This window comes from Canis aureus, chromosome 37 (assembly GCF_053574225.1).
Source record: "Canis aureus isolate CA01 chromosome 37, VMU_Caureus_v.1.0, whole genome shotgun sequence".
Classification (NCBI taxonomy): Eukaryota; Metazoa; Chordata; class Mammalia; order Carnivora; family Canidae; genus Canis; species Canis aureus.
In genome coordinates, this window is record NC_135647.1 from 4,434,792 (window position 1) to 4,448,989 (window position 14,198).

At 42.1% G+C, this 14,198-nt stretch overlaps 1 protein-coding gene across 1 annotated transcript in view; it reads left to right on the forward strand.

Moving 5' to 3' along the window:
• The first annotated feature begins 14 nt into the window (after positions 1–14).
• LOC144306414 (uncharacterized) overlaps positions 15–14,198 on the forward strand; it is a 192,653-nt gene continuing 178,469 nt past the window's right edge. Inside the window, exon 1 of the mRNA XM_077885840.1 lies at positions 15–172. The gene's annotated coding sequence lies outside the window, so the exon portion shown is untranslated. The remainder of the gene's footprint in view (positions 173–14,198) is intronic.

Here is a 14,198-nt window from a genome sequence, read left to right on the forward strand (position 1 = left end):
GCGGACCGGGTCCCCGCCTGGCGGCGCTGGGGCTTGCAGGGCGGGGCGGGGCGCTGTGTCCCCGCGGAGGGTCCTGCGGGGCTGGCGGTCCCCGGGGCTGCCCTGCGCGCTGCCAGGCCACAGCAGGTGCGCTCCGCGGCATTCCCTAGGTGGAGAAGGCAGGCAGGCTGCGGTGAGCTGCTTGCACCACCACGCCATTTGGGATGCATTTAGGGGTATGCAGAGGTTTCTCCTCCGGACCTAGAGTTTTGTCCTTGATCAGACGCGAGGTGAGGAGCTCCGCTGGGGGAAGGGGGGCGGGGGGCAGAGCTCTGAGCCGCTGAAAGAACCTTCTCGTCCTGGCACTTTGAGTCCCTCACCTGGCCCCTGACCCCAAGGTCAGGGACTCCCCCTGGGCCAGATGGAAGAACGATGAAGAGTGAATTCAGTGATGATATTCAAGAAAAAAACACCCTCAAGTGCGTGAACACACTAGAAATTGCCTGTGAAAATCTTAGAAAAATGTGTGTAGGTGTGGGCAGGTTAGCACGTAAGTACAGTGACTCCTGCTCCAGGAGACTGCAGACCCCTGGTAAGCGGCGTTTAAAGGAAATGATTGCTAAAATCGTTAGTATTTGCCCAGCCATGCTACACATAGGATAACAACACCTCAACTTACGTAGAACTTAACTATGAAAAAAAAAAAAAAAAAAAAGGAACTTAACTATGTGCCAGGCAGGCATTGCTTTAGGCTCATCATGTATATATTAATTATAAGCATACTAAATCGTTAAATCCTCACATCAGCTCTGTGTGTGTGTGTGGAGGGGATTCTTCATTATCCCAATTTTGCAGATAAGGAGGCCGAGGTATAGGGAGAAGTGGCTTGCGCTCACAATGACACAGATTCAACAATTACTTGTCACACTACTGAATGGGAGAGGACTGGAATATATACATTTACCTCCTGGACAGGATGTAGGATATAAGTGATATTTTGCCTGAAAAACACTAAGAAGCGACTCTATTTTTATTAGACAGGGGACAGACCAAAGCAAATGCTGAGAAAACGCTTCCAGGGGAAGGAACCACAGGGATGGCTGTGTGTCCTGGGTTCTTTTGGTTCTCAGCTCTTGTCCCAAGTTTCAACACTACTTTTCAACCCTATTGAAACTTGTAGGTGCCACTTAGTTCTTTCTCCCTTCCCAGTCTTCAAGAAGTACATCTTTAAGGAGTTTTGACATGTTGCTTGTTTTTCTCATATTCAGTGAGAAGATCTGGGGAACGTTTATTTAATCTTAGATTGTAACTTGGCTGCTGTGTTTTCCATCTTTGAAAGTCAGGAAGAATCACACATGCAAAGAATCCAGCAGCTCTCAGTGATATTTCAATTTTTTTTTTTTTTTTTTTTTAATGATAGTCACAGAGAGAGAGAGAGAGGCAGAGACACAGGCCCAGGAAGAAGCAGGCTCCATGCACCGGGAGCCCGATGTGGGATTCGATCCCGGGTCTCCAGGATCGCGCCCTGGGCCAAAGGCAGGCGCCAAACCGCTGCGCCACCCAGGGATCCCTCTCAGTGATATTTCTATCAGAGGTTAGGCTTTGGAAGGACACAGCTGACTTCCAGTTGCCTACCATGTTGGATTCTGCTATGTGTCCTGGTCTCTTGAACAATGCGTGGAGAATCTACCATCCATTAGACTCCAGAGAGGTAGTCTCAATAGGGCTTGGAATTGAACAGACCTGGGAATCGAACAGAATCCTGAATTTGCCAACTCCTGCTATTAAACCTGGTCAGATTGCTTCATCACCATATTCTCATCTATAAAATGGTTGTAGTAACGTCTATTTCACATGTTAGGAGAATGAAATGAAATTCTATTTATAAAGCATTTTTCACAATGCCTGATACATAGTAAGTACTCAGTAAATTATGGTGGTGATGATGATGGTGGTGGTGGTGATGATCTAGCTGAATGTTTTTGGGAGCTTATGAATATTTTCAGCTGGGAGTCTCAAGTCTTCTCAATTTCCCAAGCATTCTCCATTTGCTTCTTATCTTCCTTCACCAGGTCTATTTCCAACCTATGCTATCTCTGGCCCCTTGGTGGATGTTTCTGTTTAGGTGGCATGGTGTAGGGGTGTGTGTGGGATCCAGGAGCCCAAGGGCCAACACAGGTCTTCCAAGTTCCTCTAGCACATCTGCCTTTGGTTCATTGTCAGTCTGAAGTAACTTGAGATAAGATAAGATGATTTACACATTTCAAAATGCCCTTAAAATGTGAATTATCACTACTATCCTTCTCAAGACCATAGTTTTTATTTATTAGTTCTGTAAACAAGGGAACAAATATGATCATTTCGAGGCAACCAAGTTTTCACTTGGAACATACTACCCAATTTCCCTGGGTTATATTACTTAAAAACATTTACCAGTGAGTGTCTTTTTAAATTAATTATTCAACACACATTTATGGAATGTCTGCCATTCGGAGCACAGAGGGTGAGATGCAGACAGAAGCATTATGGAAAGTCACAGGGAAAAGGAGTCAGGAGAGGTCATAGATGCTGGAGTTGTTTTACAGAGGGATGCTACAATTAGGTCTTAACCTGCCTTTGTGGATCTTTTGTGATTCCCTTTTAAGTTCATTTCCCATCACACTGAATGTATTCAGTGTTCTGTAAACACAGCTTGCACATTCTTCCTTCCCTTTATTTCCTTCGGTGGACCTTTGTGCTTCTTCTTCCATATCTGTGTCTGCATTCTTTGAGTCCAAACATGACCACCACCTTTTCAATTAAGCCTTCTTTGATATCCTTGAATAGAGGTCACTGTTCATTATTTTGAACCCATACAGCATCTAATCTTACCTGTCTTATGGTGCCACTACTTTTTTTTTTTTTTTTTTGGCCTTCTGTTGGCATTATTTATATGTTTATTCGCTCTCCAGGCTTGTAAACATCATGAGGGAAGGATCTACCCACAATTGGCTTTGAATTCTGCACAATGACTAGTATATCACTTTGTATCAAGTAAGTACTGGTTTTTGGTAAATGAATAAATCAGTGAATGAATGATGTGGATCTGGAGACGAGCCTTGACAAGTGGAGATTTGGATAAAATGAGGAGAGAAGAAGAGAGTATTATGACAGGCATAGGGGTGAAAAGCAACAAGAGTCAGGCTGCAGTCTCGGTTCTCAGATTTGTTCCTGGAATCCAGGATCTGTAAGACAGGGAGAGGACAGTGATGGAGAAGGGGCTTCATGTAATCAATTCCCTCATTGATGAGAGCCTTGCACTGCTGGACACTTGCGTGGCCTCCCTTGCTCCTGGGGTGACTGCAGCCTGTCCAAGCTGAGGCCTCGGTGTTCTGGTGTTCTGTACCAGACTGTCGCTTGTGATTACTATGCTCTCTGTGTTCCCGGACAGAACAGATGTCTGTCTGCTTTTTTCTGTTTAATGATGATGGCAGGTTCCCAATGATCAAGATCCAATTTCAGATCTTCTGAAATGCCGTGGCTGAGAAATCCTGTTTAGCCCAGTTCTAGGACCCAGCCTCCTTCATAGGAATCTTTGCTTTGCAGATTTGTAGAGATCGAGAGCACAGTGGGCAGGAGTGGTCTCGCTTAGCCTTGTCAGATGGAGCAGGGAATTGGAGGGCATTCCAGGCATGGTCCTATCTATGTATATTTGTTTTTCCACATTCTGTTTTCTCCAACAATAAGTAACACTAGGAATTTTGTGGATCTTGTAATCCAATTGGTACAAGAGAATATTTGATATTTGAAATTGTTTCTTAGTTAGGTTTATCTTTGGAGGTGGAAATATATTAGTTGCTACTCTAGTAATAGGGAAAAAATCAGTTAGATCCTTTCTTATAAGAGATTGATTTTAGGGGTAGAGAAAGGATACCATAGAGCTGGACTAGCAGTACATGTGTTCAGAGCCTGAAAAGCTGCCCCAAGATCTTAAGCAGTGTATTTCCATAGTGGTTTTTTTTCCTGTGTTCCTTCCCCAGAGCTTTATTGAGATATAATTGACATGTGATATTGTGTAAGTTTGAGGTGTACAACACGTTGATTTATACAGTTACATCTTGTAAAATAATTACCACTAAAGCATTAACTAATACTTCCATCACTTCACATAATTACCATTTCTTTTTCTGGTGAGAACATTTAAGGTCAACTCTCTTAACAACTTTCAATATGTGTATAATATAATATAGTATTATTAATTATAAGTATCATGATATACATTAGATCCCAGAACTTACTCATCTTATCACTGGAAGTTTTTGACTTTTGACCAACATCTTCTCATTTCCCCCACTCCCCAGCCCCTTGTGCTAAGTTATATTGAGATTCACAGATACATAGATTCTATCCTCTATAAGTTTCTGATCTTATCTGGCCCTGGAAATAAATTCTGTACATAAATAATTGTGATACATGTATTCCAGGAGAAAAACATATAAGCTGCTGTGGGAGTTGAAAGAATTGAGAAATTGCTTCTGATTTGGGGATAAATGAAGTACATCTTAGAAGGCTTTGAAAGAAGTGTGTCCAGTGATCTGGATCTTGAAATACAAGTGAGTTTTTTAAACTTGTGACTCCAGGGAGGAAATTCAGAGATGGACTGGAAACATGCCCAGTGTGGACGGACCCCGGTAGCTCTAGAAACCAACACATTTTTACTTCTGGGTTATTGCTTTTTTCATTCTGTTTATTCCCTACCTCTCCAATTAGATTCAAAGCTTCTAAAGTATTTCTAAAGTATTTCTTGGTCATGTTGGAACGTGATAAATCTTTGGTGATCATGATGGTAGCTGCCTTCTGAAATTTTATGTTCTTCATGAAAGTGGAGACAGGAGTGTCAAGATTTAATCTAGAGTCATAGCTAATGTTTGGATGGAAAATCTTTTGTAACCAGTTGGTAGAGCTGGGGGGGGGGGCAGAGAGAGAGAGAGAGAGAGAGAGAGATACACATATTAAACATAAGGATTAAAGGTTTTAAATATGGGAATTGATTTCAAATATGTTTTGTAGTCACTACAGAGAAATCATCACTCTGGCTTCAATGTCAAGGATGAGGTTATTATTTGAGACAGACACTAATAGATAGACAAGTTAAGCATAGCAGAATGTGGATATGGATATGTAGAAGATGGTTTGTAAGTAGGACTCTACTTTGTAAGTAGATTGTTTCTTAAAAAGTGAAAACCTATTCAGGGGATCCCTGGGTGGCTCAGTGGTTTCAGCACCTGCCTTTGGCCCAGGGTGTGATCCTGGAGTCCCGGGATCAAGTCCCACATCGGGCTCCCTGCATGGAGCCTGCTTTTCTCTCTGCCTGTGTCTCTGCCTCTCTCTCTGTGTGTCTCTCATGAATAAATAAAATCTTAAAAAAAAAGTAAAAACCTATTCAGTTACCTTCTTGGTAGGTCATGGCCAAGCAACTCACTGTTGCTTAGTGGATGGAAGAAGAGTATTGATTCTCTTTGTTCTAAACCCTTGTTAACCAGGCAAGCTTCTAATTTATTATGAAAGACAACCTGGGCCACATACACATTTTTCAGGCTCACTCTTACAGCCTTAGGCAGTTTCTAAAATCAGACTTAGGTGTTCAGATTTGAACCCTAAGAAAATCTGGCAGGACCTGAGCTTCCTTATAAGTAATTGGTTCATGTTAAAAGTTGTTGGTGATCCATAAAATTATGCCCAGTTGGCATCATGCCTGCTGGGAGGGATTTTATGTGACAGGACACAAAATTGGCTGACATGTAGGAATATTGTGATTTCAGGGGATCTAGGGAAGATCATTGCTCAAAAAAAGTCTTTCTCCAACTTCTAATTGCAGAAATATTCCAAAGTATCCTCCTTCTAGTGTGTAGCTTTTTTTCATGTTAAATTCTTCAAGAGAGGTTGATAATTCTTTGTATCTATTAGTCAAGAAAGGGCCTGCGAGTTTTAAAGTGAATGACCCCAAAGTCAGCAGGACCAGAGAAGACATTTTGGCTTAAAGGAAGACAACTCCTCCACCTTTTTTTGTGGCAGATCTAATACTATCAGTACCAATAAATAGCATGCTTACTACTTTACGGTATTAATGGTATAGCTCAAAATGCTTGATAATGTCCCTACCTCTTGGGGAGTAAGTAACTAAGGGTTTCCTCCATTCTAAGTTCTGTCTTACAGTATTAACCTGACAGTTTAATGAATGAATTCTTTGAGTTGTTGGAGGAGAAATGAAACATATGCTATCGCTTCTTTTTCTCAGCTTATCTGGGTTCCAGCTCTGCTGGCTGCATATACGCACCTTTAAAAAGCCCATTTAACAAAATGGCAGGCCTTGTATGAGTAGCTTCTTTCAATTCTGGAGGAATCAGTGCCAAAGGGTTCCTCTGCTTTCAATTACTTCTGTGGAGACAAGTCTTATGTATAAGCTGGGTGTTTTTCAGCAGGTGTCCAAATAGCTGGGTAGAAGACTTTGTCCTACAAAATATTCAGACAATGAACATCTAAAATCTATTTTATAATAAATAGCCACTTAATTAGGTTTTGGAAGAATAGTTAGGAAACAAGAATGTTAAGGTTTAATGGGGACATATTTTTTATATTTATAAATTTATTTTTTATTGGTGTTCAATTTGCCAACATATAGAATAACACCCAGTGCTCATCCCATCAAGTGCCCCCCTCAGTGCCCGTCACCCAGTCACCCCCACCCCCCTCCCACCTCCCCTTCCACCACCCCTAGTTTGTTTCCCAGAGTTAGGAGTCTCTCATGTTCTGTCTCCCTTTCTGATATTTCCCACTCATTTTTTCTCCTTTCCAATGGGGACACATTTTTAAAAGGAGGCAATCAATGATGCCTAGAGAGATGTCTGCAAGATTTCATCACTAGTTAGAGACAAACCTTACCTAAGACCCACGATCCCTGATTCATAGGCTAGTTCTATTTCCACTGCTTCCTGGTGTGGTGTCTGATTCATTTGTGTCACACTGAGGAAGGAGGAGGTGTCATTAGTCATCTTTTCCCCAAGGTCCACTAAAACTTGATGTAATAAAAACAGTAGAGTTGGGATCCCTGGGTGGCGCAGCGGTTTGGCGCCTGCCTTTGGCCCGGGGCGCGATCCTGGAGACCCGGGATCGAATCCCACATCGGGCTCCCAGCATGGAGCCTGCTTCTCCCTCTGCCTGTGTCTCTGCCTCTCTGTCTCTCTCTGTGTGACTATCATGAATAAATAAATAAAATCTTTAAAAAAAAAAAAAAAAAAAAAAAAAAAAAAAAAAAAAAAACAGTAGAGTTATGTGTCACTATTATGATGCCCATACAACAACCAAGACCATAATGGGGAAATGGAACTTAGGGGAAATATTTCCTCTATCTGGAAGCAGCATATTGGAAGAGCAGTTTGATTTGCACAAGTTAGAAACAGTGCTTTCACTTGGCTTGTCAGAAATAATGACTGTAGATACATAATGCAATCTAGGTTGGATCCTCCGGTTTCACAGGCCCAGAACTTGGAAACTGTATTTTGGAGTTAGAGAGAAAGATGATTGGATTTTTTTTTTTTAATGCTTTGAAATCCTATCAACCTAATTTACCTGGTCCTGAGGAGTTAGTTCAGCTGCTGTAACTACCATCCCACGTTTTGCCAGATGGCTCAGCATATGGCATAAGGGCCATATCCTTGGGTGTATATAAATACTCCTACAGTTGCTTAGTCAAATATGAGTCAAAGTAACATTGCTCTATGCTGCCTAGAACTTTAGCGTAAGAGAGTGTGTTAGAGTGCTGTCCATTTCCCTTCCTAATTGGGGTATCCTTAAGTGCTGGCCTTGGGAAACCCATCTACACCCAAGATTTGTCCTCTTAGACCCAAGATTCCATGCTTTTTACCGTCTTCTCATTAAACCTCCTTTATTCTCTGTTCTAATTATTTCTTGCCTCACACTAATATTTTCCTTTCTAGGTGTTCTTCTTTTGTGTTTATTCTTCTTCTTACCTGTCATCCCTCTTCCTTCTGCCATCCTTATATTTGAGAGTTGCTTAACTCAATTCCATAGCATTTATTAAAACAGTATCTAGAAAATATTTATGCATATTCTGTGGGAAGATATGAAAGGATTAAAGATGCAATCTCTAGCTCGTCTTGTAAGATCAGAGGTAAAGCAGACTGCATAGAATATCCACATCACGTTTCCAAGCAATGGATGACCCACAGTAGTGACAGGGCTGAGGCAGATATAAATCCTAGCAAAGTGTCTTAAATTCTATAGACACCATGTATGCATGCTGGGTGAGAGAAAGGCCAAATTTAAAGTAAGGAGCCACAGTAAAATCTTGGTGCTCATTAGTGGTGAAGGTTAATCTGGGAAAATATTTTGCAACTTTTTGCAAGTTTCCATCCGGCTTTCTGCCCACATTCTGTTCCACCTACACCAAGATAATTACACAAACTTGCTTGCACGCCATCTTGGGCTCATCTCTCTATCACCCCCATCCCATTTGGTGAAATTATATCATTTTTCAAGACCCAATTGAAAGGTCACCTCATATGGGATACAATCTCTAAATTGCCCCAACTACCACACTTGTAAGGGTGTGTTGCTCTCCACATATCCCTCCATCTTGCCTCACTCTTGGGCTGAAGAGGCCAGATCAAGCTTTCAGAATCCTCCTCTAAAGAACATTGACTGCACTGAGCATGTACCATGTAGAATGCAAGCTGGGAAAATACAAAAAGATATAAATCATGACCTCGAACTCAGGGCTCATAGTCTAGTATGCAAACCCATACTTGTACATAAAACAATTCAGAGTGATAAGAATCATAATAGAATCAGGGTTTACACTTAATGACTGCTTTTAGTATTCCCAGCTGGAGCATCTTAGTTTGAGCTGAAAACAGTTAATAGGTTACTTGTGAAAAATGACTACAGATTAAATTTAAAAATCTTTAAAAATGAGAAGGGAGTATAGTTTGAAAGTACCCGGTAAGCTACTGACACCATAATGTGTTTCCTGTAAAATGACTACAGCCTTGCCCTGCGACCAGCTTCTTCTGGAGAGAGACAGAGGCTGTGGCTTGCTATGGGTGGGGAAGAAGGCTGAGGGAAGGGAGCAGGCTGCAGATTCTCATGCTTAGGAATCCCCATTTCATAGTGTTGGTTTTTAGGCTAGAAGGCTTGGTTGAAGAAGGGAAGGCCTAGGGAGGGAAGATGCACCCTGGCCTGGCCATGAACATCACTGCTAAAGACCCACCTTAAGTGCCAACCATGCTCAGTCAAGAACTTGACAATAGTGAAAGCCCCAATCAGGCAATTATGCAATGTCTAATGTTCCTATGCTATTTTGCTTGTATTAACTCTACAGTCCTGGAACAGGAAATGTGCTTGAAACATTGGAAGTAATTGAAGATAAATAATTTTGCATTAAATCTGTTCTCTGCCAAAGAGTAAGCTCAGGGCAATGGCCAAGCCAACCCTTAGAAGGGGAATAAAGGACAGCTGAGGGGATCCAATTTTAACCTTCAGAGCATTGCACTCCTCCTCTGAATAGAGCAAAGGAGACTTAGCAGGCAGGGGGGAGGGAAGGGCAGCCGAGTGGTCAGCCCCGGAGCTAGCCCAGAGCCCTGGGCTGCAGTGTTGGACTGGGAGCCAGTATACCCTCTGTAACAAGGAGTGAAGGCTTGTTTTGTAGACCAGTCAGGTGCTGACTGGTCTCTGACATCTGTATGGGAGTTTTTTCAGTCTTTGGAATACAAAGAGAGTTAAAGCTATCCAAATAGTAAGCAAGTAGTAAGTCATTCCCACTCCAACCTCAGAGCACCTAGGTCTGAAGATGATTCCTTTTATAGGTACTACCAGCTCTGGGCAACTCCTCTGTATGCTCCCTGCACACCCCTTTCCGTGTGCTCTGAGTCTAGACCAGCAGCTGCTTTGTTACTGGATGTTGCACACAGCTTGACGTTTGGAACCCTGCTTGAGCCAGGTGAGAAGCAGGTATGCAAAGTATGCAGGTGGACATTCTAGCATTAGCTTGTCAGTTCCTCAAGGGTCAAGCCTGTGCTGTGCTCCTTTTTAAAGATGCAGCATTAGGATGATCTAGATTAGTGGAACTAATCAGAAACTTCTGTGTTGGCCTTTCTGGAATATTCCTGGGAGACTCCTGGTTAGCAGACAGTTCATCTAGAGGTCACTGGAAGGGACCATCAGGGTTCCTTTTACCTAATAGTCAGCCCTCCCTTCCTGCTCACTGCCTCCCATACTTGGTGGCTTTCTGTGTTTCCTCTGTTCTGACCCCCAGGGTCTGTGGCATCCTTTAAACAAGCAAATGGCCACCCGACTGCATATCTATGCTGGGCCATCCCTGGAAAGGGATGGGCAGCCTCAGCAATCAGTGCAGGTTATCCCCAGGGGAGCCCACCAGAATCCTGGTAGCCTGCCTGAGTGGAGGGAATATTCCAAAACCGTGCTCTTCCCTCTTCTAGAAAGAAACAGCATGGGCAGTTTTGCTGGGGAAATGCTCAGCTTTACAGCAGGGGCTTGGGTAAAGTTGTGGAGACACTGGATTGTTCTGGAATGTCTTTCCTTCCTCTTTGTTTCCTGTGACACTCAGTGACATTTCTTAAGCTCTTGTGTCAAGTGGTTTTGGTGAGAAAGACAGCTCAGCCCAGACTCTGCCCCCTGGAGCAGCCTGCATAGAGTATCATGGTAACATGGCTAGTGGAAGGAGTGTAGCTGAGATCTTGGGATTGGTGCTGCTCTATTAGCAACAGAAACAAAAACAGTCTGAGGTAGGAGAAGAGAATGGAAACAGAAAAGCTATTTCTTTTCATTTCACTTACAGATTCTGAGCAAAATTGCTAAAGCCCTCTCCAATTTGGAGGAATAACACTTTGGTTACGTGTTGGAATAGAGCCTCTTGATTAATAAATGTGATTGGGACATAAAAGCACAGAAAACTGTGGCATTATTTTTAATCTTCACAATAATCAGGCAGTAAAGCATCACTTCCTTGGGGCATTGAATGTGGAAACTGCAAGCTTACAATTAGAATGCCTTCTTATAGGTTCCTTGATGGTGCCCATGTGTGTGGAAGGATGTCAGAAAAGCTGGTCAGGCAGGGGAGAGATACCTGCAGTGACTCCAACCTTTGGTCTGGGCCTGGGCATTGTCTTAATGGTTTTCCAAAAGGGCAGTAACAGTTTGAGAAGCTCACTCTTCACAGAGCTTCTTTGAAACAGCCTCTTCCCTGTTATCAAAAACCAAAACCACCTCTGCTCAGTGTGAAGACTCATGCACATGCACACATTTGTATGCTTAAAGTGTTCTCTGCAGATATTCTGTGGTTATACTTTTGATGTTTATCCTACTATGTGATAATCAGAAACTAATAGCAAACTATTGAGTATTAATGAGGTATCAGATGCTGTAATTTATCTGCAGTATCCCATTAATCCTTTATGTCCTAGCTCAGTAGCAACTCTTAGTGTCCCTCCTTTACCAACAAGGACACAGAAGCTCAGAGACATTACATGATTGGCCTCAGTCCATGAAGCTAGTAAGGGACCAAGGGCAGATCTGAAGTCAGGTCTCTGTACTACTTCACCATATTCTGATGAAAGAGACATGTGAGGGCGTGAGGGGATAGACCTCCCAGGGACTTCACAGTCCCTTTGTGGTGACCCTCCTGGGCTGCCCATAGAGATGTTCATCTGGACGAGGGGCCATTGCTTCTTCCCTAGAGAGTTATAGTTCCTTGGCTATAGTAAAAGGGGATGAGGCTGCCGTATGTTCTGGTTTGTATTTGTGAGATCTTCTTGTCTTTTACTGGTCACCCCCCTGCCCGCCTGTCTGACAGGGGTGAGGATGAGCGGAAAGAGTTTCTGTCACAAGTAAAAGCAAATCTGCTCATTTTCACTTACTCACCCACCCACTTACTTAGCTACTCATTAAATACATCTTTGAGCCCTTTTCTTCCTGCGTGACACACTGTGACAAAAGCCTGGGAATACTGTGGGAGAATTGGTCAGAATGGAGTGGACGTGCATTACTCATGTGACATATCTGAAGACTCCCTTCATGTGGTTTGAGGGAGACAATGCCAACCTCAAGAAAGAGATGAGGGGGCAGCCCAGGTGGCTCAGCAGTTTAACGCCACCTTTGGCCCAGGGCGTGATCCTGGAGACCCGGGATCGAGTCCCGTGTCAGGCCCCCTGCATGGAGCCTGCTTCTCTCTCTGCCTGTGTCTCTGCTTTTCTCTCTCCCTCTCCCTCCCTCTCTCTCTCTCTCTTTCTGTGTGTCTCTCATGAAAAATGAATAAAATCTTAAAAAAAAGAGAGATGAGAGCATTAAACGAGAGACTATATGTGAAAGTACTTCATAAATTCTGAAGTGCTGAAGAGATAAAAACCACTGCTATCATTTATATCTTAATGGGTTACCAAGATGGGACTTTGTCTCAGCTTCCAGGACGCCTCCAAGAGTTAGTTAGCATCTGCTCTCCTTGCTGGTTGCTCACATTAGTGCTCCTGAAATTCAAACCCAAACCTTGTTTGAGTTCCTCCTGTGCTCAAATGCGTCATCTTGCTCAGTTCCTGAAAGTGCATTGAGTAAGGAGTCAGTGCCCAGGACCCACTTCAGCTCCTGCCTACTTTGCTCTGAAACAAAAACGGCAACATTTGCTGTATATTCTCTGCAGCTTGCCTTTTCCCTGTCCTTATGTATCCAGGACACCTTACCAAGGATAGCCCTTCCTTTGCCATTTTTAGACCACTTTATTCTTTTTAACAGTTACATAGTATTTAATTACATAATTCAGCATCCTATATTTACTCCGTTCCCTAATCACAGGCATGGGTATTCCTTCTAACTGTCCCCATTGCAAACAATGTCTTAGTGAAAATCTTTGTACACATGTCAGTGTGGATTTGTGTCAGTATTTCTGTAAGATGAAAGTCAGATCGTGAGTTGGAGGAAATTCATGTTTTATATTTTGTTAGATACTGTCAAATTGTCTTCCAAAAAGGTTGTACCAATTTATACTATTTCACACTGTATGTATGAGTACTCCACATTCCTGCCAACACAGGATATTATCAATCTGTAAAAACATTTGACAAACTTATGGGAAAAATTCATATTTCATATTTCATGTTCCTTTGTTAACGGAGTGTTTTTGGCTTTTATATGTCTTCTGTAAATTGCTGTTATATGCCTTTCACCTATTTCTCTCCAGGTTGTTGGTATTTTTCTTCATTAAGTTGTAGGAAGTCTTTATGTGTTTTGGATGTTAAGATTTGTTTGTTAGATATATTACAAGAGGTTGCCTTTCTGTATTGTTGAGTAAATCTCCTTTTACTCCTGTTAATGGGTTTTAATCTCCTCTTCCCTGAGAAATTCTTAGGATCATAAAATTCCATTCTTCTTTTGGCATGCCACACGCAGAATCTTGGCATTGAATTTTTGAGAGGTATCTCCCTATAGAATGATGCCAACAGGAATATTGGTAAAAGCATGAACTTTAGACACAGGTAGTCTGATACTGAGTGTTAATTCTATCATTTGCCAGCTGGGTGACTTTGGAAGAGTTGCTTTACCTCTCTGAGCTTCTGCTTCCTTACTGTAAGATGGGGTAGCTGCCATCTCTGAGTACCATAACTATCCCCAAAGCCTGGAGATGTTTAGAAGTCCCTCTTCTAGGAGGTTTGTGGCATATAAAGGGTTTGAGAACGACAGACCTCTTGGTAGTAAAATTATATAGACCAGGGAGATCTGGGAACCCTGAACAGGGCTTGTGTTGCTAATCTGGCAAATTAGATTTTTTTATGTTTTTTAATTGAGAACCAATTAACATAAAGGAAAACATATCGATTTTTGATGAATTTGGACAATTACATACACTTAAGTAGTTACCACCCTAAAAAAGATATGTAAAACTTCCATCCTCTTCAGAAGGTTCTCTGTACCCTTTGTACTCTTGACAGCTTTCTGATTTTTATCACAATATATTCATTTCCCTGTATTTGAATTTCATATATAAATGGGATCACATCGTATATATGCATTTGTGCCTGGCTCCTTTTACTCAACATAATTTGAGAATCTTTCATGCTATTTCATATATCAATACATCAGTCCTTTTAATCACAGAATGGCATTCCATTACAGTGATATACCACAATTTATTTATCTATTCTCCCGGTGATGGA